The sequence below is a fragment of the Poeciliopsis prolifica genome, unplaced genomic scaffold (assembly GCF_027474105.1).
Source record: "Poeciliopsis prolifica strain line A6 unplaced genomic scaffold, Auburn_PproV2 SCAFFOLD050, whole genome shotgun sequence".
Lineage (NCBI taxonomy): Eukaryota > Metazoa > Chordata > Actinopteri > Cyprinodontiformes > Poeciliidae > Poeciliopsis > Poeciliopsis prolifica.
Genome location: NW_026562425.1, coordinates 4,188,426 through 4,211,516, shown reverse-complemented (window position 1 = coordinate 4,211,516; position 23,091 = coordinate 4,188,426). Strand labels below are relative to the sequence as shown.

General features: G+C 34.4%; 1 pseudogene; it reads right to left on the bottom strand.

The window, feature by feature from the left end:
* Window positions 1–1,222: 1,222 nt before the first annotated feature.
* LOC129377951 (macrophage mannose receptor 1-like) lies at window positions 1,223–18,115 on the bottom strand (annotated as a pseudogene).
* Between the last annotated feature and the right edge of the window lie 4,976 nt (window positions 18,116–23,091).

Genomic DNA, 23,091 nt, shown 5'->3' with positions numbered 1-23,091 from the left:
TTAACACACACAGACAGACACTCACGCAAGTAACCCAGATGGATGAAGGTTAATATTTTATTTATGCATCTGTCTAATATGATGTCAAATATAAACTTCTGTTAATAGCTACCATTTCCAGATATTAATTTTGTAGAGCAAAGCTGCCCTGGCTCACTTTGGAAACCAGCTTTTTCATTATTATAACTTGTTACTTGTCTTAGATCAATACATAATATATAGATATATTTTTTAACTATTTTGTGACTGTATACTAGGAGACAGTTAATCTGTAAAACATTCAGCTGCTCTGCCTCAAACACCTTTGAGTTCAGTGCTTTGCCCAACATCAACATGTGGCAGGAGGAAGATAGAATCGGAACCATAAGTTTTGGATTCTCAGCACACACATCTTCTGCCGTAGTCCAAGCGCCAAAGCATTTACTTCCAATTTAATTTGAATTCACAAATTACATCAATTCACTTTCATTCATTTTTATTTTATTCATATAAGGCCTATTTCAAACAAAGGTCATTTTAAGGCACTTTACAAAACAGATCTAATTTATCAATAAAATTATACAGTCAAGAAAATAATCAAAGTTATCATTCGGACACATTTAAAATCAGGGAAATTCCTTCTATAAATCCCACTTATTATACAAAATGGCCAACTTTGTAAAAATGAAAATAAAACAAAAAAAATGAATAGCTTTACTAGCAAATTCCATTTTATTTATTTACTTTTTTTTTCTTTTTACCAAAGCAACAAGTTGACAGGAAGTTTTGTTAATTAGATTTTTTTTACAACATATTTATTTGCTAAGATAATCATCCTAAATCATCCTGAGCTTCAATCCATCAAAAATATTGATGGATTTCTCTTGTTAAGCATAATATAACTGATTACCATGTCAAATATAGATCTAAAGCAATGTTTTTATTTTTCTCTACATATTAATGTTTCAAAGTGGAATAAGATTTGTTGCATAAAACTAACAAAGAATTTGTGGAGGAAGCTAAAGATTAGGGTGATGGCAGGAAGTCCTTCTGAGCTCCAAACACTTAAAACCTCTCCAAAGATTATTCCTCTTTACCAATACTAGTAGGAACATACTGGCCGCAAAGGCAGGACAAGGCTTTCACAATAATTATTGCTAAGTGTATACTTTCCATAAGTCATTTTTCAATCAATTGTAAATATTACAACATATAACATCAGTATTTCAAATGTATAATCTCTTGCAATGATTGTTTTTGTAACTGTTGGAAAAAATACTTGTTAATTGTCATTTATTGATCACATTCACTTGATTCATCATTTACTCATTTGGTGCCTTTTGACCTTATGCTTCTAGACATATCCTGGTTTCAGAATAACATTACATATTGACTGCTGAAGTGAAACTTACACATTGCAACATTAAAGATGCAAGGAAGCTAAGTTCATAAGTTCATTTCCTACTGGAGGACTGTCAGCAAAGATAAGAAACCAATGGTCTTAAGTGCTTTTGCAGGACTGCAAAAAAACACCTTACATCTGCACAAATCACATAGGAAGTGTAGCAAGATAACTTCCTTTGTTAGTCAGAGAATGCTCTGACCTACCAACTGTATAACTTTGCATTTTCTCCATGCTGGGAATTGAATTACAAGCAAACATCTATAGAGACTTTCTACCTTTTGTGAATTCTGTCTTGTTTGATCCTTTTTGCAAACACATTTTTCTAATAATAATATTTGGAGAGGTGTTGCATCATTTCTAAATGAATGACTACTTTGAGTCAACGAGTGTTCATGACTTCTTTCTCAGTAGGCAATTAAACTTTTGCAGTAGTTAGAATACAATATACATCCAAGCTACTTGAATCAACATTCCAGTTAATTAATTGTTACACCATCTTCTTGTATAAATCATTCTTTGCATTTACATTGATCCTAAGCAGCCATAACAGAGAATACGTCCATGCACCATCTGCTGTCTTTACAATTATATAGTTATTACAGGTTGACTGTTATCTTCATCTGCGTTCCCCAGCAGTTTTTTAGTGTCCACCAAATTTTTCTGTGACTGGTTGCTGCTGAAAAGTGGGTTATCAAAGGCCGTTAACCCTCCAGGGATTGGTATGAGAGTCATCTGACGACCAGACTTCTTGAACAGGAAGAAAGCAATACCTGCTCCCATTGCGATCCCAGCAATGACAAACACAGCTACTAAAGCCGTGTGACCCCGACCTTGAGGATCAATGGCAACATCTGCAGAGAAAAAAAAGTAGATGAAGAGAAAGAAAAAAAAAAATCCAAATAGAAAAAGATGAAAGCATGACTCACTTGGTTTGGGTGATGGCTTTGGAGGTAACACTGGAAAGAAAAAGAAAACCTTATCAAAAAATGTTGCAGATTTGGTTTCTTTTTAATTGGTAGAAATTATTTGCATGCTGCTAACAAATTCTAAATTACTTGCACTGTAATGTTGAGAGGACCATGTTTGTCTATGTGGCTTTTACTGTGAAATGTCAGCTGTTAGGCAGCTATTTTCCTCAAAAGAATGAAAGAGGTATCAATATGATCTTTAACAAAGTCAAACAAATGGACAAAGTTTAAAAAACTGAGGAAATGTACCAGAAATATTTCATTTGATACAGTGTAAATATCAAGTTTACATTGTAAAGAAAATATAAGACCAAAGACAATAAAATTAATTACACTACGATCTTTTTGCTACAGCAAGGGAACTGTCTGAAATGCTATTGAAGTGATTTTGATAGTTGAGATTTAATTCATTGTAAAGTTTTTACCTTTGGCTGCTTTACAGATGTATGGTCTGACTTGAAATTTATACCCCGTATACCATTTCCCGTCTGATACAATAATCATGCCGTAGGAGCGAGACGGATACTCTCGCCAGTTTTGAAAATCCATGACCGTTTTATCCAACCACATCCATTCTCCTGGGGATAGACAGATATTTATTTTATTATTTTCTGTATTTTATGGAATATCTAAAATGTTTAAAAATAGAAATAAATAATAAATTACACAAATACATTGTAAAACATTTGATGGTGCCTGAACATGCAATTTCAGTAAACATGAAAATTGTTTTGTTTTAACTCTGAAAGTAAAGTTCATAAACATTGTTTTTTTAGTTCATTAATCTTGAATTGTGAATTTTAACTGAATGCTGCAATTTAAATCAAACTATTTCACAATATGAAAGAAATAACTGTCTTCATCTAGTTAAAGAGCACACATTTCTCTATTATTTTCACTCACAAGAAGACAAGATTATTTAGCTAACTACTTCATTAACTAAATGGTTAAATAATTACTTTAGAATAATTTAAATTCTTGCTTCAAATTGCATGAACAAAATTTTTGATCTGGTGATAAATTTCATCAAACATTACGATGCATTCTACTCTCTAATATTCAGCGTGAACAGGACATTATCCTCAAGCTTTGTAAGCTAAGGATTGCTGAAAATAGACATTTTCCTTAATAAGACACAAGAGTCAGTTCAATCTAACACAATTCCATCTCAGGATAAAAGACATGCTGCTAAGCATTCTGGGAAACAGTTCCCACTCCTATCTTTTTCCGCTTGCAGTTTTTATAAGTGCTAAACTAAAAACTCTTAGAGGTTTGAAAAATATATTTAAAAAAAGTTGAAACAACTTACCACAGTAAGTTTATATTTCACAAACTCACACATGTAGGTTCAAAATCTAAAACTCGCTAAATGTAATTGACTCAGAGTAGAAGATAGTAGACACAACTAAATGTGGCTCAAATATTTTACAGGGTAAAATTACTTTTGTAAAACATAAAAGACACATGTTCAGATAATTTTTCCTTTAACACTGCCTTTTTGTGATGTTCATTACCTTTAGTAGTTTTGAACAGGCCCAGCCAATAAGATGTATATGAGTTTTGAAATGTTTTAATGTTATTAAGTATGAAATCCTGTTCCCAGGGATCTCCAATGCTGGCAAGGGTTCCACCTTCACAGAACACACCAATAGTTAATTTTTTGTACATGCAAAATCAATTTTCACTACTGCAGAAAGGATTTTTCACAGAAGACACCTACCATGTGACAGACAGCTAGTAGTTGCATCTTGCCACTCTTTCTCTTCAGAGAAAAATAGGTAGCAAAAATTTCTGAAAGGTTTCCAGGTCTGCCACCGACTTCGGCCATGTGAAAGCAGAGAAGCCCCGTATCCAGTCCTACCTGGATATGGGTCTTCTGGACAAATTCCAGGATAATCGTCTGACTTAACTTCTGGCGGTGTGTCTGTGTATTACATAAACAGTGGTACAAATTACTTATTTAATAATTGAAAAAACGTTTTATTAAAATTTATTTAGCATTACATAGCAAAATGGAAGAAAATTTAAACAGTAAAATGCAGATTTAAGCAAATTAAGGGATGTTTTTGCTTATATGTTTATTTAGAATATATTTAGTTTGCCTTCACCTGTGGACTTCATGCAAATACTGCTGAAGTTCTGATTGCAATCATTGGTTTTCCATTTTCCATTAACATCCACATAAACACAAATTCCCCCTATACGTGGTTCATTCCAATCCCAGTTGGTAAAACGTAATGGCCAGCCCTCTATGTATTGGAAGTAGTTATTAGTCTGAAAGTAAAAACAAAAAAACATCCAAAAAATAAAAAAGAGATAAAACATACGGCTCAATGACCTAAACTTTTGTGTTAAGTAAACGTTGGTTACACAGATAATCAACAAGTATCTTGTTTAGAAAACAGGGCTGAGAAGCATTCAGTGTAATTTGGTAAAAAAGGGCTAAACATTGTTAAATATCTCAAATATATGTTAAACATTTTTCAACTGATCAAACTGAAATTCATATTTCCTCTTACTACATCAGACAGGTCTTGTATCTGTAAAAATTTGCATTTCGCCAATTCCCTGTGAGCATTTTGTTATGAAAGCATTACATCTAATATGTTTGAATGGAATCTAGAATAAATGTTTGCTTTTAGAGGCTTTAAAGACCATACCTGGTTTTTATTGAGTCCAATCCACAGAGGACGTTTAAGATTCAAAGCCAGCAGCTCAATGTAAGCCTGTGTCCACTCACTCCGTACACTAACCAGCTTGGCACCGTCAGCTTCACAGGTCTTCTGAGCATCAGACCAACTCTTTTGCTGGGTGACAAGCTTGATAGAATCATTTAGGATTTTGAAGTAATTCTCTGGATTTGGTGGTTTAGTTGTTTCAGATATATCTGATTCTGTTTAAGAATAGAAATGATAAGTAATAATTTTTTAGTTTTCAATCATAGTACTTATGTCATTGCAAAAATGTGCATTTAAAAATGTATAGATTTAAATAGAAATGATTATAAATAAATACCATCTACTTGTAATCAGAATGCATGAGTTGTGTAACCTTGTAAAATAAAATGGAGAAACATTTTTTGTGCATCCTTAGAAAATAATTTGTGTAAAAAATTTATTTGTAAAAAATAATTACTCAAGTTCTTTTAGTTAATATTTTTTTTACTGGTGCAAATAAAAAACTCTCTTGCTTTGGTGTGAGTTTCCACCTGCAGGTACTAATTTTTACAGCTGATTGGTCAATGCTATGTCAATTAAAAATGTAACGATCCACTAAGATTACAGAAAAGTTCAGTAGGAGATTCATAGAATCTCATAGAATCAGGTGTATCTCAGGTGTAGAGTAGTAACATAATTCAGTATCACTTTTTGGGTCACTTGGAAGCTTTTGAGTTTAGGGTTTGAGGTCTTGCTGTTTATGGTGTTTCTACCAACTGGAATTTGTTGGTGGTCTTTTATTGAATCAATGCATTCTGCATAAGTACAGTGAGTCTTCCCAAGTGACATATCTCATGCTGTGACAGCACACTACATGAGAAGCCATTGCTGACTGTAGTGAGACATAAGGGCAATATCTGTCAAATATCTAACTTAAAAGTAACTTCACCACCTAAGTAAAATTGGACATCTGGAGCAAAGTAGAAGGATTGTGCAAACAAAATGGTTATAAAAAGTTCTTGTGATTGGCCAATCAGCCAAAGAAAAGAAAAAAAAATTCTCTTTACAAGGTTACACAAATCAATTCACAACTATGGATTCCTATTTACAAGTATTAATTATGCAAATTTTATTACAATTTTACTAATCATTTGCTGTTTTTTAGCAGAGAGAAATAAACTAGACCTGGACTGAAGGTTGAAAGTGGGACAGAAAGGTGTAGTACGCAAGTAAGTGAACATTTTACTGTTTTGAAAACCATCAGCAGGAACCACGTTAAATGACTTACGTAAGCCACTTAAACATATAAATCCATTGGTGTCATTGCAGGATTTAGGTATCCATTTTCCAAGTCCATATGAAGGATTAGCGTTGATCACAGCACATTTTTTCTGTTAGAAATGACAACCCAGCAGATGTAGATCAAAAAAGATGGTAATTAAGTGTAAGATGGTAAGAATTACGTTGTAGAAAATACTCACCTCGTTTCGAAATGCAAATAACAACTGCAAAATAAAGCAACATTTGAAGATTATTATAATCTGTACACCTCAGAATCAGAATAATTGTGTTCCCCACAGAGGAAAACTGAGAGAGATGTGATCAGAATTACAGGGAGAGATCATATCTATTCAGTCATATTTTCTTTATTGAGTCCCTGGTCGACCAGCCCTCACTATTAGGACATAATTTTCTGCCAGTGGGTCAGAGCGAAGCTTGTTTCATTAGCAAAAGGAATGGTTTTTGTTTATTTAAACGTAAATAATATAAGAATTACTTACGTCTTCATCAAAAGGATTCTGACAAATTGTAAAACTACTGATTTTGTACAAAGAAAGATGAATTTTTATATTACCATAATAACGGTGTGTAAAGGGTGAATGCCTATTTCGCTAATAAAAAACAAAATGTTATATTTAATTAATTGTTTGAGTAATAACATTTTCAAATTGACAACACAAACATACAATGTCAACTTACAAAAGATCAAAATTGACATAAGACTTTGGCCGTCCATCGGTCCAGTAAAACCCATTGCCATACGAGCTATGAATACCAATCCACAGGTCTCTATTTGGTGTGTTCGCCATTTCAGACACTAAAAACACTGAAAACAGAAAAACAGTCGTTAAAGTCCAGACAATTTCAAATCAATAACATAATAAATTTCTGGCTTTTCTGATTGGCATGGAAATTCCCATCACTTTGCATTCCAGTTTAATCATGTTTAGACCTGCAAACAATATTTCTAGTGAGGGTGGTTAGTAGTCAAATACAAAGCCTAACTACAGCAAAGATGATGACTAGAAAACTTAGCAAAATACTAAGGTAAATATTTGTAGCAAATAACTTGAACTGAAGTAAATGTTCAAAACTGTCATGAGAAAACCAACCTTGCTCATGTCTTGAGGAATAGAGGCCAAGTTTCCTCCCATCTCTTGACATTGTTGCCTTGCATTGAACCATGTTACTTTTTTACTATAAATGATCTTGTAACACTGAAATTGAGGCATAAGAAATTAAGTTACAATTTGTGTATATTCCAACCGAATGCATTCGATCTAGCTCCAACAGAAGGATATTCTCAGATATTCTCAAGGTATAAAACTGAAATGCTGCCAAATCTCCTTGGAGTTGATCCTCTTCCAGCCTTCTTTGCAGTTACCTTGAGGTGGGACTGTAGGAGCCACGGTGGCATTGACAGGAGGTGAGCTACTGCGCTTGCAAATAGAGCCGAATTCAAATCCACAGTTGTAATCATGCCAGAACCCTGTGAAACCATAAATGATAAGTCAGGAAGCCACGATATGCATTTCACAATTTTGTGTGTATATACATAGGGATTGGTGACATTTACCAAATTATTTATATTTACATATTTATCAGATAGTTTGTTGTTTAATTTTTCTGATTTCTTCATCATTGTTCTGATTTGAACTTTTCTGTACTGGCCCTTAAAATAAAAATACAATAAGTAAGAAGAAAATCTACAGGTGTAGATGTATGTGAAATGATAAAGTAAAAAAAGTACTAATAGTATTATTATTGCATTATAATAATAATAACTATTTTGTTAATAGTTCATATCCCTCCCCTGGTCTTAGTTTTGTCTATATTTTTTGAATGAGTAAAAGTTGGTGAACCATTTTTCTGCAATACCCTATTCTCTTACTTCATTATCTAAAAAATGCAATCAGAAGGACAAAATAATAAAAGTTCTTTTTAGTCACAAGAAAAAAGTAAATCACCGTAGAAGTCAAACTTCAAACCATGTAAGATCTAATGATCAGCCCATCACGGTCATTCCAATTAAAATGTTCCCAAATTATCAAGGCTCATATTCTAACAACACATATGAAATAGTTTTTTTTTTTTTTTTTTCCAGTTACTTTCATTTAGTTATCTACTCACCATTGAACGTTTTCATGACAACACAGTTTTCATCAAAATTAATAAAATTAGGTTGTCCTTCATCCCACATTTGATAAATCACTGGAGAACCATCCATCCATCTTAAAGCAAGAAAAGACGAGGTCAAGTATGCAAAGAAAAATACACTAATCCATTAATCTGCTCTGTTACCATTATATTTAGTTATAATGCTTTGAAAGAAAGCTTGCAAACAGATATTCATTTTTTCCCAAATATGTTTGGAACATAAACTTACTGGAATGACTTGTCAAGATCCACAGTTAGTCCAATCCAGAAAGAATCAGAATGATTGGATATCTACACTCAAACAAAGGCTCATTTTAGTTTATGAGTGCAGGAGAATATGTAAGAGAAATGTAACAAGAAATTCAGAAGGGAATAACTAGTGTAAATTCATAACATTGTGAACTTCAGTGAACTTTGCAAAAGGCAAATACAATTCTAATCCTGCTGCATATCACCTAATTTTTTCGCCAATTCATTAAGTTTGTCATTTAGCTCAGTCAAATGAGGAATTCATTCTTTTTTATAAAATAGCACAGTAAAAATGTCTGTAGGAAGAAATGTTTAATCCTGGGTCATGGATTTTAGGTCTCATATGTTATTGAGCCAGGGCAAAACAAATTACATGCTGTAAGCTATTTTAGCTCTCCTCTCTCATGCTGAGAGATAAATCTACAGTCCAATCTCAGGTGCTTTTTAGCTTGAGGCAGAGATGCAAAAATGCTTACAAAATGCTTACCACTGATTTTCTTAGTTTTGGGAGATCATCCAAAACTTACATGGGAAACCGACCTTATCCACCAATTATACCTACCTAAACCTCACTGTCACCGTTTACTATCCCATGAGGGAGACTAGAGACTTTATCGCTATTTAATTTAAATTTTCAGACAAAAAACATATGGATTGGCCAAAATTGGAATCTGCAGATCAGACATTTTAAAGATTAATTAAAACTGACAAATTAAAGGGTGGCTTATAACAAATATTAATCTTTTTAGATTTTTATTTTTCTTTTACTTTTGTTTTTCTTCAGTTTCACAATGTCATGAACATTTGTGTGAATTTAACTCACAAAATCCCAATAAAATACATCTCACATATTTATGATCAAATGCAAACAAGTTCAAAGGGTCTGAATGATTTTGAGAGTCTCTGTTCACATAATTTTTAATATAAAGTAAATTAAAATTCCACTGAAATCTGGTGAATATCGATTTCTTTTTGACAAGCTAAATTTGAGATTTATTGTATTTGTAGTTATATCTTAATGAGCTATTGCAAATGTGCCATACCAAAGAATCAATAAACATACCTGTTTCCACAGGAAAGTACGCTCTGCTTCGCTGTTGATGGTCACAAGGTCAGCATGTTTCTCTCTGCAGGATTTCCGAGCATCGTCATTGGCCCTTTTCCGGGTTTCAATGAAGTATTGATTTCCCCCCCATTCCAGCCACCCATCAGCGGTATGGTTGTAATCTGTGCATTTGCCAGAGCAAATAATGCATATTAGATACTCTATAAAAGTAAAGTCTGATACAATACAGGCAGGTTGTAGCCCTAGATTAACTGGCAGAGCTTTAAAAAATCACTGATGATTGTAATTTGCTGAAAACATTAAACTTATCACATCAGATGATAGCTATGGTAGCACAACAATCTAACTACAAAGATTATTCATTAAACTTTTACACCACATTTAAATCTTAAATTTCAATGTTAAATAAAATAAAAACCTTTTTTTAATCTATGCATGAATCATAAAATCATATCTAACATTTTCATTCTCAATAAACAAATGTTAAAATTCTACATCTATGATAAAATGTTAGCATTTATACCTCAGCAGCTGCTTAGTTCATGTATGCCTGGAGTCAGCTCTAAATATGACCAGCATTACCTGGAGTTTGAAAATCTGTTGGTTAATTACTTGGAATTTAACAGAAGTGCAAAAATATTATATTATTTATTTTAATTGAATTTTTGTTTGTTGTTTTTAAGACTCTATAAATATTGTCAACAAGTACCTATAATTTCCGAGTAATATTTCTACATTTCCTTTAAACTTGACATTTTTTACTACAAAAACATGGTGGCCTGTTGGTGGATCATCATGACGCTCCCACCACAGGTCTTTGCAGTTTTTCTAGGTGAAACTCTGGCAGACATGTAAACATGTAAAGAAAGGCGTTTCTCAGGATTTAAACTGTTTTTGCAAGGAGAAAATTCAACCCGAACCCGAAGTGAACCAGACAAACCCAGCCTGATTACAGTTTAACGACACAGTTGCGATTTGTGAATTTCAAAAAGTAATATTCAATTTGTCAGAGTAAAAATATGCGCACAGTCTGAGGGTGTGCCAACCATTATTAGCATCACTGCCAGAAAGTTTGTTGACTATTGCGTTTCAGATTTAAAAATTGAGTTATTGTATTCAAGTTATTATATAATGCACTTACCTGGAGTTGGAGGAGGTGGGGGTGACTTCGGAGTCAATCCTACATATAGATAGAAAGCACACCAGAAATAAAATATATGGTATAATTGGGAACTATAACACAAACTTTGGTAACATTCAATGTATCTAGGCATAACTTTATATAACTGTATGCCATAGCCACCTTTTACCTGTACGAATCTGACAAACCCAGCCATTAGGCGCTTCACACTGTTTATCATTCCAAGACCCTGATAGACCCCAATCGCTTGAAAAGAATTCAACGCAAGATTCAACATTGTTTTTGTTGTTTGGTTCTCCATCTTTCCAGTGTTGAAAGTTTACCTGTTAAGGAAACCATTATGATAAGGATCATAAAGATCATAAATAGTTTTGTCACAGATTGAGAAGTCCTGTAAAGAAAAGCATCTGTTTACTCACTGGGGATCCGTCACTCCACTCAAAACCAGTGCCCTGGTCACTGGCACTAAGTCCAATCCAGAGTATTGAATATTTGCTGTAGAAGTAGGATCCGGAAACAGATTATATATTTAAGTTTCAGTAGCAAATACAAGAGTACTTTGGATGACCTACACATTCCTCAGGCTGCCATATATGGATGAGTATGGATAAAGACCAGGGTTTGTAAGACCACTGATCACAAATACAGTGTGTGCGTGTTCCCTGCACTCCTATAAAAGGCTCAGAGTCTCTAGTTTCGCTGGCTTTGTCCCTCCAACCAGCCTCTGAATTTCTGCTAACTTAAATTCAAAATTTTGCACTTGCTTAATCTCTAAATATATTTTCTTCGCTTAATAAATGTATGTTTGTACTTCAACACACCTGAGTCAAATAATGGGGTCATTAGCAGAACTCTGCAGAACTTGACTGCGTTTAGGAGGTGATTCAACTATTTGAATCAGCTGTGTTGGACCAGGGAGACATCTAAAAGTTGCAGGAGACCGGCTCTTGAGGCCTGGAGTTGCCTAACCCTGTGCCAGAATGTGTTGATAAAACCTGTTCACAAACTGTTAATATGTCAATGAAATCTTAAAATTACATAACATTTTTGAACATTTTTTCAGTCCCTTCAGGAACCAATAATAAATGAGACTGTTTATTTACTGGCTGTATAAATCATGGACTATAACCATATATCAACTAAATTCTCAAGAAACTGGAGGGATTGATTGATATAAATTGGCAGTAAACAGATAAAAACTGCATTGATATGATTGATAATATAATATTCAATCACACTTAGTGTTTAGTCTGTGGAGGGCCACATAAAAAGCTACGGCGTGCCGGATTTGGCCCCCGGGCCTTGAGTTTGACACATGTGCTATAGACAACCCCTAAAAATATGCTTCACTGTAAAGACTCATATACCTTTACAGTATATGTGCCTTTATAAGCATGCATGTAGCATGCTTATAATGTAAGCATGCTACATGGTATTTCTCATCCATAATGTGATTTCAGCCTTATTAGCAATTACTGAGAAAATACCAAAGAGATATTGATCATTTTGCAAACAAAAAAAAAGAAAAAGAAAAAAATGACATAAAAAAGCATTGTGGTGCAACTCATTGAAAAATTGCTGTTTATGGCAGTAGATAAATAAAGTCATGCTGTACCTAGATGATTGCTTATTCAAATTCAACTCAGCAGCGCTGTGGAAGCTTAGTAGGTCTCCTCCGATTGCTCTGCAGTAGTCCCTGGCCTCAAACCATGACTTAGTCTCTAAACTCCTGGAAATACCTATAAACACAAGACGTTCACCTCCTGTTATCTGTCTGTGTCCATTCATCCCTCATGTTATTACTGAGCAAAATTCAAGTGAATGCGATGTCTCCAATCAGACTGCAGTTCATCCTCTGATGTCTTTTGTTTATCAGTTAACTGTCATCATCAAAAATATGACAAAATGTGCAGGTTGCCTCAAACAAGTTAAAAGAAAGAATCACACTCTCATCTCAGAAAGGCAAATTCATGGTTTCAAATTATAATAAAGCAGCCATTGAGGATTTTATTATTAGTGTTTCAATTATTTGAAAACCTAGAACAATCACAATTGCAATCAGCCATTTTTTCTAACTGACGTCACTTATGTTGACAAATCACTGCAGTTTAGCAGTGCATACATTAAAATATCAAATTTCACCTTGAAGCAGAAATATCTTGATGAGATTTTGGTCCATCCATCTGCACAAAGGTCAGAGGGAGCAGTCGTTGGTGCAGGTGTCAAAGCTGTCCCTTCTGCTTGATATTTGCAGATGTACTTTTCTCTGTTTGTACACGGCAAAACGTCCCAGAGGCCCGCAGTGCTACCAGTGGTCATTGCGACACAACCCTGGTTGCGCCCTTGTTGGCAAAGAAATTAAAAACTGTCATTTTAAAAGTTACTTTCAAACACATTATACGAACATAGATGTTTTGTACCTGGCATTTCCCTGTTCCAGTGAGTATATCTCACAGGAACAGTGCTGGTCCACTCAAAAACATCTTGGTTCTTCTGGTTTGAAAGCCCTAACCAGAAATGTTTCTCGGATCTGAGGCCCACCAAGCTGACTAGGAAGGCATTATCCACCCTGGAAACATGGACAATAAAATAATAAACCATTTACCACAATAATTTTTGTTATTTAACTTACATATTTGGTTTTGAGTTACCAAATAGGTTAATTTAGCTAAAGATAAAGATTAAGTTAGGTCTGTTAGTCCTAAATACTGAGCTATTTAGATGCAATAATGTAAAGGTATTTCTTAAATAACAAGATAGAGCTACAGTATGTTTCACATTAGTTAAACAGCTAGATTTTATGAATGAGATGTTGCTGCTATGTCGTCCTACTAGGTCTAAGATTATACAGAACAACATGGTGTAATATTTCATGTTTTTTTTTATACATTTAAAGCTTTTAATTGTCATTTCTTTATCTCAGAGGACCAGTTGTTTCTTCTTATGTCACTTAATTTGTTTATCCTTACAAGAAAATTCATTGTATTTTATGATTTTGAACAATGTTTCTTTTAAACAGATATGGCTTGTTTGTATCACAAAATCCCTTTGGTGTTAGAAATCTGCCTCCCTCACTCTCTCTTTCTTTTCCTCTCTCTCTCTCTTGCTCTCTTTTTTTAACATTCCTGTAAAAATATGTAGGCTATGTATACCTGTTTGAAACATCTGCCAAGTAAGAATTTGATCTCTTGCATTCCTCTTTCGCGTCTCCAAATGTCTTTCTTTCCGTTCCAATGAAGTAACAGTAGGAGCCGTATCTTTTCCAACCCTTTTCAGGAAAAAAAAAAGAGCATTTTAACCTCTTTCTGTGTCAAGATGCAAAACAATAACAGGCAGCAAAATATTAATCTGACAATTGTGCATTTCTAATTCTATCACTTATGAAAACTGTTTTGTTTTTTTATTTACTTTGTTGAAATCTTCCCTCTTTTGCTTTTATGCCATATAAAATATTTAAAAAAATGTTTTTCCAGACTTGGAAAAAAATCACTCACAGTTTTGCAACCTGCATCCTGCCGTATTTCATCCCCACTGGGTTCAGAAGCACTGGTTTTCATACAAATGAAGCCATGGGTCTCCTTACAGTCACGATCAGCCCAGTTTCCGTTCTACAGAAAGAAAATACAGTTTGTTTTACAATATTCTATGTTGCACGACTTTGTATTTTTGTGTTTATAATGTAAAGCACTTTGAAATGCCTTGTAGCTGAAATTTGCTGTACAAATAAAATTTGATTGATTTGATTGATTGAATATATTGTCAAAATACACAGATTTGATCTATGCAGACCCATTCAAAATAATGTAGAAAAGTTTGTTAATTTTAGGAACTTAATAAGTGAAACAAATGAATAGATTAATTACATGCAGATGGATGTTTGAATGTGTATATTTCTAGAAATTATGATGATTTTCCACTTACAGTTAATGAAAGTATTACATCAGAGCAATGAAACTATTTTTGGAAACACAAATGTTGGGTTAATGAAAAGTATGTTTAATACCTGCTTATAGGTTGTTATTGTCAAAAGGTACTTTTAATCTGACAAACAGACTCATTGGATTGCATATTCTAATTTATTCAAAATGACTGTAATACCTCCAATCAGTTCTGGCTCTCCTGTCAATGGGATTTACTAGAAAAATCTCCAAATGGGTTAGAACCAGATCTAATCCATGAACTACCTCCACTTTTTTCTATGTAGAGAAACAGTTGGTGTTCTATGTCAAATCATCTCATGGATCCTATCTCAATAAGTTGAGTGACTATAAATGCATTGGTAAATTGAGTTCTTTGCTTTGTAGCCCAGCTTCACCATACCAGACCAGATTCAAATGTGTCACATTTAAAAGAGAACATAATGTTTCTCACCTCTCCTCTGACAAGAACACAATCGTTTTGGTTTGTTGCAGTTTGTGGTTTTCCAACCTCCCAGCTAGTGAAGGTAACTGTGGTGTGGTCAGACCAGTCCTTTTTTTAATGTCATTGAGTCCAATCCAAAGCTCATCAGTGGAGGCTGCAGACAGCAGAAATAAATAAAGGAATTGCCGTTATACATCTAAATATCTATCATTAGTTTAGATTTCATAAACTTTAATTTATGTGCTTAGTTTCCAAATTCCTTATTGTGATTAAAAGAAAAGGCAAAATAGTTAGCTTGAATTTTAGCAATTGGATGGTTTGTCAAGTGTAAGAAAACCCCAATCTAAGAAGCCACCAGAACACAGATTGATATGAAAATAAGGGTACCATATCCAAGCTCTGACGTGATAAAACTATGGTCCTCCATATTGCGAATGCTTGCAAGATCGCCTCCGTCTTTACGACAAGCCTGCTGAGCACCAGACCAGCTTTGGGCATTTCGATAAAGTCGGAAACAGTGACCATTGTATGGAACCCATGGTGCTGAACAATATCCCATGTTAAGAACTGATTGCAGGAAACACAAAAAGGAGAATGTAAACCACAAGGTGCAATAAATATAAGTTCACAACATCATAAGCATATTTTATTTCTCCAAGTAAAAATTATTTTACCTGCCGTTGGAGAAGCTAGAACTCCTTTACTGTAGCAGATGTAGCCAAATTCCTTGCTGCATATTGAATTTTGCCATGCGTACCCTACGGTTCCATCCATCATTCCACAGGTATATGCTGGATGGGTGATTGGTTGTCCTAAAATGACATAATGGAAAATGTTAGGTATGTTGTAACTTATCATAACTATTTTTTCACATCAGGGTTTAATTTTGTAATTTAGTTTTTCATCTTGAGAGAAAATGATTGTGTAAATACAACGCTGTGTCCAGAGACTTTGTTGTTGCATATAAATGACAAGAACATTAACTCAAAAGCAACACAAGTTTGTGAAGAGTTAAAGGAAAGCTATTTGTGGACCTTGTGATTTTTATCAAAATATGAGACTGAAAAATCCTACCTGAATCCCAATTAAGGTAACGAAAAGGGTCCCCATTAGACCACTTCCAGCCATGTTCTGAATCCAGAGTCAGCCCGGTCCAAAGTTTATATCCTTGGCGGGTTCCTTCTGGCTCAAGCAACACTATATGGGTGAAATAAAAGAACATTTAAAAAGAAAGACCATGAAGAGCTCATGTATTTTCTTGCCAGTCTGAGTTCTTCTAAGTCGTTGAACCTGTGATGTAAGCCTGCTCGTGGGGGTCATTGATGGTGAGCAAGGAGGCGCTCTGCTGCTTGCAGCTTGCTTCAGCCTCTGCCCACGTCAAAGCAGAATTGGTGTTCAGTTGATAAATGCTCCACTTACTGGATGTTTGATCCAGCTGTCCTTATCTGCAAAACATTATATACAAGTTCATCTAACTAAATAAAATAAAAAACAACTTTATCTGTCATGAGGACATCAGATAACTTGGACACATTCTCAGGGTGACCACTTAAGGGTTAAATAGCATATAAATGTTTTTTTTGTAATTCTACAAAGAAATGTAACATTTACATTGTATAGATTAGCTACAGAGAGAAATAATTCAAGTTTGTAAACTCAAACCCAGCAAGTGCCGTTAGAAATATCAGTATTTATACAAATATACATCTGTGTATGGTGGCTCAAGTTGAGCCTCAGTCCATACTTTGGGAGGCATCTTTTTTGAAGATTTACCAATTTAATGAGGTGGCATATTTATGTTATTTTGCTTTTCTCATGTTTTTTTCAAACAGCTCAACATTCACTAATGATAAAGTGCTTTTTTATTTAAAATGGCATTACAGTAAGCATTTAAAACACTGACTATACTATATCACTAAACTCAGTACTCACCGCTTGATGGGCAAAAGCCCCATATCTGACGATCGTACTTGGTTTCAACAGAGCACCAGTTATTTTGGGCTTCAGTCGAAGTGCAACTTGAGTACCACTGGTTTTCGTAAAAGAAAGGGAACATGCAGGGCCTTCCTGCTGCATTGCCTCCTATCGTGTAAAGTTCTAAAAATGAATAAAAACAACACAAAAAAATAGTTTGCAATTAAGCACTCTGATTGATACAGATTAAAATTAGTTACTTGGATCTTGTGAAAATGCAGGTTTATACCTCTGTAAGTTCTTGTGCAAGCTCCACTGGATGTCCCTGATATCGTGAGTTTGCTGTTGGGTCCTGCTGTTGTCACCAGTACAGCTTTGTTATCTGCTTGGAGCTCAATAAATAGCTTGTGTTCGGTGTTTGCTTGGAGGGTGAGCATGGTTCCATTCGTACAGTTCCATTTTTGGAGCTCACTGGTTTCATCACAATCGTAGAGGCTTACTTCACTCATCACAGTTGTTCCCTGGGCTCCCAGACATTTATTTTTGCCAGGCACCAGCAATCGGTCAGCAGTTGTCCAGCGTAGTTCTTGGCAAATGGAGTCCGTTTTAACCAAGCAAAACCCAGCTGCGTTGGTAAGTTGATATGGTGAATCTGAAAAGAGAAATTGTTAAAAAATGAGAAGTTCTTATCAATATTTCAGTAGCTAGCTATTGGAAAATGTTTTTTCTATATTATACAGACATGCAAGCAAATTAGACACAGATTTCTATATGCAACTACTGCTATTTAAAAAAATCTGAAACAGATTGAAATCAAGAGTTGGAATACTGCACCATCTAATGCCAGGCACTGTAGCATTTTCAGTAGGAGCACAGTGACAACACATGTGCTCCTCATGATTCTTCTTAGACTTTCTTCACCAGGAGAATGCTTAATCCATGTAATGTCCACACAAAATCTAGAAGTTGTGTTGGTCAATATGAGATGGGGGCTTTTATCCGGAGACGCATCACGACAAGCCACGTCACCACATCTCTTTTTTTTATTCTTTCTATTTAGTCAGCATCATGTCTGGTTTGTTTACTTCTGACAAAAAGTAATTACCATATAGTTCCTGAAATCTGAATGAGCAATTTATTTGAAGAAAGATACCCTCTGCACCATGTTCTGCCTATAACCTTTTCTTTGCATCCAATAGACAGGAAAATATGTGCGTAAAAGGAGACCAAAGACAGACTGACTTGCTGTGGTTGCAAAAGACATTTTTGGGAAAGACTATGGCTAATCAGAAAACCAACCGTTGAACTGTCATTTGTCATCAACATCAGGTGCTTCTCATTGACTTGCATAACAACTTAATAGAAAGTCACTAAAAATGCAAAGAGCAAGCATTTAAACAACTGCACTGACTTTAAGTTAAAGGATTTTCAAGTCTTTGAAAGCTATATGTTTTAGATTTACAACTGTCTCCAATACATTATGGATCACAAAATGAACCGCAGACAGTTAGGGATGTGATCTATTTTGTGGTTTACAAAGATTTAGACTAATGTAGAAGAAGTCTTCTTGAGAAATTATCTGGAAACTATTGGGAAATAGTTGCAAAAGGGAAGTCTTCATAACGCTGACTGTGATTTTATTTTCTTACTTCTCTGGAAAACATTTCATTAAGTTCAGTTTAAGTTGCTGTGAAAGTGAATTGAATTATAAAACAAGAGGCAAAGCTTTCTATTTTCTAATTAAAGGGTACATGTTAAGTTTATTGATTGATTTACTCTGTTTCTTTTTAAAAAATTTAATGACATCAGTTTCAACCCTCCTCACAAGAAAACCTAAATTTGCCCTGGATATAAGTAATTCTGACTTAAGTTGAAGTCTGTTGTTCAGATTATACTTCGTTTAGCGCTTGTGTTTGTGTTGAGACAAGACCAAACAGTTCAGACGTCGCTTTTAAACCTAATCCACAAACTAACATTGTGAATTACAGGCCACTTTATTTCCTACTTATCTTACTGTCTACTACTTCCCTTTCTGATATTCGAACAAAACTCAGCAAATCTTTTCTGTTAATGCCTTTGAATTGTCCATTGTGATTGGTCTATTCTGATTTGTACAGTGAGACGACTGTCTGCCATTGAACATACATTTTGGAAAATTAAATAGAAAGGTAAAACTGCCTTACACTTTCAAGAACATTTATTTTCAACGGAGGAATAAACTCACTGTAAACATCCAGGGGAGCAAATATTCAGTGTTATCTTTTAACCAAAAGTTAAAACTTTTCCAATGTTTTGTATCATTCGCCTGTAGTAGTTCTTATACAGACAGTTATTGCTTTATATTGGCACTAAGCACTATTGTGCTACCTTGGAGTACAGTCCATGAAACATATATTATGGATCCATTTATTACAAATACACTTAACGTATTTTAAAGATATGCATTTTACATTTTTAACATACAAGCAGTGCCACTAAATTCAGTCTAAATGGTATTTCCTTTAACAGAATTTAACAGAAAATGTCATCTTTTCTGATGAAAATGTGTCATACTAAATAAAGAGCTGCCATATATAAACATGCCAAGTTTTTGTGACTTCCTCTAACATGATTTCAGTGGGAAGAAACATTCTCCCTCCTTTCTTTATCATTATGCAGAATTCATTTAAAGAAATCAATAATTACAGTGCTGACATTGTTTAACCCTAAACAAATTAAAAAAAAATGAACAGTATATCATCATGAACAGTTTAATGTCTTTTTTGAACATTGATAGGGTGTGTCCTCCATTTTACATTCAAACAGTAAAAGCAATAAACAGCATGTAGAAAAAGAGCTTAACATGTAGCAATTATATATACATTCTGTCATAGGTAGAGAAAGAACAAATACAGTTATTGTTAAATTACTGAATATTTATTGTTTGCAATAAAAACAAAATACTGAAGCATAGCTGTGTTTACAGAAAAAATAATCTCAGACTAGTTTGCACAACTTCAACTTCTGCAAAACTCCTAAATCACAAAATTAAAATGGGCTCTGGATTTTCTGGGGAGATATCGGATACTTCAGCATTCTCGATCAATGTATTGGTGTCGACCACATCAGGCTGAGATTTTTCGCCATTGAAGTACAATGGATTGTCAAAGGTGGGGAAGGGACGAGGAGATCTCTTGTAGATCAAGAAAGCGACAACGGTCATTGTCGAGATGATGGCGATAAGCATCACGACCACCAAACTTGTGTGGCACGACTGCGTGGATCGTCTCCTCCTTGAGGCTCTGCACATGCAACAAGCAGACTGGATAAGTTTTACTCAGTGAAATTTGACTGTAATATTGGCAGAAAATGCAAGTAATCAAAAACTGCACAAATCATTAAGAGGTTTAACTTACCCTGTTTTGGATCTGTATCTGTCATCATAACTGTTCAGAAAAAAAAGTGTGAAAGAACGAATCTCTTTTCTTAAGTTCAGCTGTGGTCTATATTTTGTAAGGTGTGTAATTTAGAACGGCTTCACTGGAATTTACAGAGTGCATATATTATTTAGTCAACAGACTAAATAATATATATATTTAAAGTTTTGAGTCCATACATCAAGATACAGTGTAACAAAAATCAGCTCCTATAATAATGAAGTTTATAGTCAAGTGTACACAGCAATAAATAGACTCCACTGGCATTATGTATCAACCAAAGATCTAGTCAAAGTGGAAGAACTGTTGTATGAAGCTAATCCCACTTTATGGTTTGGTAGATCTTTATTCAGCTTTGCAGCAATTACTGCCATTATTTTATGCATGACTTTGGTCATACATAAAGTATTCAGTAGTATTATATTCTGTAGTACTACAGTATTCTGTAGTATATTTTACTACAGAATACTTTTGTAACAAAAGAATTTAATTGACTCAGTAAATTTAATTGGTCAAGTTTGTGTGGCAGCAGAATTAAACCGAATCATTAATATATATATAATTGTAGTATCACTGCAAAATTTAAAGCCATGCATGTGCAAGATTGAAATACAAAGTGTGATTATGCTAATGTCTCTTTTTTTTCTGTTTGCATGTCTGTGACTTAAATGTTAAAAGGGATACATGGATAAAACACAACTCTAATAGCTTCATTCATGGAAAAGACAACTAAATCAATTCCAAAACAAGTTAATATAATTGCTTTCTGGAAAACTTGACTTCCCTTGTGGCATCCCCCATATTTTTAAAGTCCTAATTAATTTTTTCTCATACTATCTAAATTAATTTGAAATGAATGTGTCAAAGCTATTTTTGTTTTTTGGCTTACATTGCTGCTCAGTTTTTGCCTTAAATACACAGAGTTGCCACAAAGTTAAATCAAGCATATCCTAAATCTGGAACCATGATGGGTGTTCTACTCTTTTGACTATTTGTACTGTTATCTCAGAGATGTGGGTTATAGCAAGGATGTTTCAGAGAACCGTTAGTAAATCTAGAAACCCAGACTCCAAATGAGTCACGGTTTTTCTGATGCAAGTGTCCAAGGTAGAGATAGACTTTTGTGACTTTGCTTTTACCGAATGTCTCATGAAAGCTGCTTTGCCACTAACACCATAGTGAATAACTAGCCTGTAGCCTCCACAGATCAGGCTTACTTTGGTTTGAGTGGATTGAGTGGGTTCCTAATCTGACTGTGATCCTCAGAGCTTTGAGACCTTTGATGCTTTTTCTTGTTTCTTGCTCAGCAACTTTTAGCTTGCATGTTCCTGCTTTGAGGAGCAAATGACTAAAAAGAAACATTATTTGCTTTTATCTTCCAGACATAGTGGATGTAATAAATGTTTTAAACAATAGTTACTTGTTTTTAGCAGGTTCACCATGCTACAAAATATATTTACTGCAAATATTAATGGCTAAAAGGATGATGCTTGCCAATCAGACCTAACAACAGCATCAACAGATCTGCAGCTGCTATGCTTTGCTTATTCTCATATATTTCTATCAGAACCAGCACAATCTCAGTCAGTTAGAAAACTTCCTGGTTTTAGGAAGTTTCATCTTGTTCAAACCAAGCAGATGTTTCTTTTTTGTTTTTGTTTTTTATCTTTATACTGTAGAATAGTCACAACCGTCTCCCTGTCTACCCTCTGATCCTTTCTATCCATTTCAATAGAGGAGGAGGAAATCAGTTAAAACAAGAGCAGGGATAAGATTTACTTGCTTTTCTCTTGTCTCTCTCATTGCCGTCTCATCCCAGATGCTGCCGGTATGTACGACTGAAAGCACTGGTTGTCCTTGTGTTTTTGACAGCTCCACCTCCTTTCTGTTCTCATTTATCTCATGTTTGTATCAGCTGCTGCTACCCTCTCACTTCTCTGTGCTTCATTTATAGTCCATGTACACAAAAACTGACTTCATCCTTTACAGCTTTGAAATATGTAGCCAAAGTGCATTGAAGTGCTTTTGTGTCAGTGGGTTGTCGAATATGTTTTAGGACTAAAACTTGATGTCCTTTCCAGCTCTCCCTCTAGTGGACAAGTTTTAATATTACCCCTGCCATGAGTTGAAGAAATCTTGACGCATCTACCTTTGTGGTGGGAAAAAATTATACATATAATAAGAACAAAAAACTAAATATTTAGGCTTTTGGTGAGAGCTGCCAAGGTCTTGTTTTCTTTTGTTGTTTGGAACATGCTATTTCTTTACATGCTTTTTATTTCTGATGTCAATTGTCATTTGCTCTGTTTATTAGTTATTTACAAGTTCAAGTAAAGCAGAAAATCTTTTGTAAATAATTTAAGCTTCTTATGAAGCCAGACTGTATGTGTTGAATGAAGTGTTAAACAGATTTAAACCTAAAAGAATCTTCACAGCAAATTAACATTTATTTAAAAAAAGGCAACTTTTTAAATTTATTATTGTCATTGAATTGTT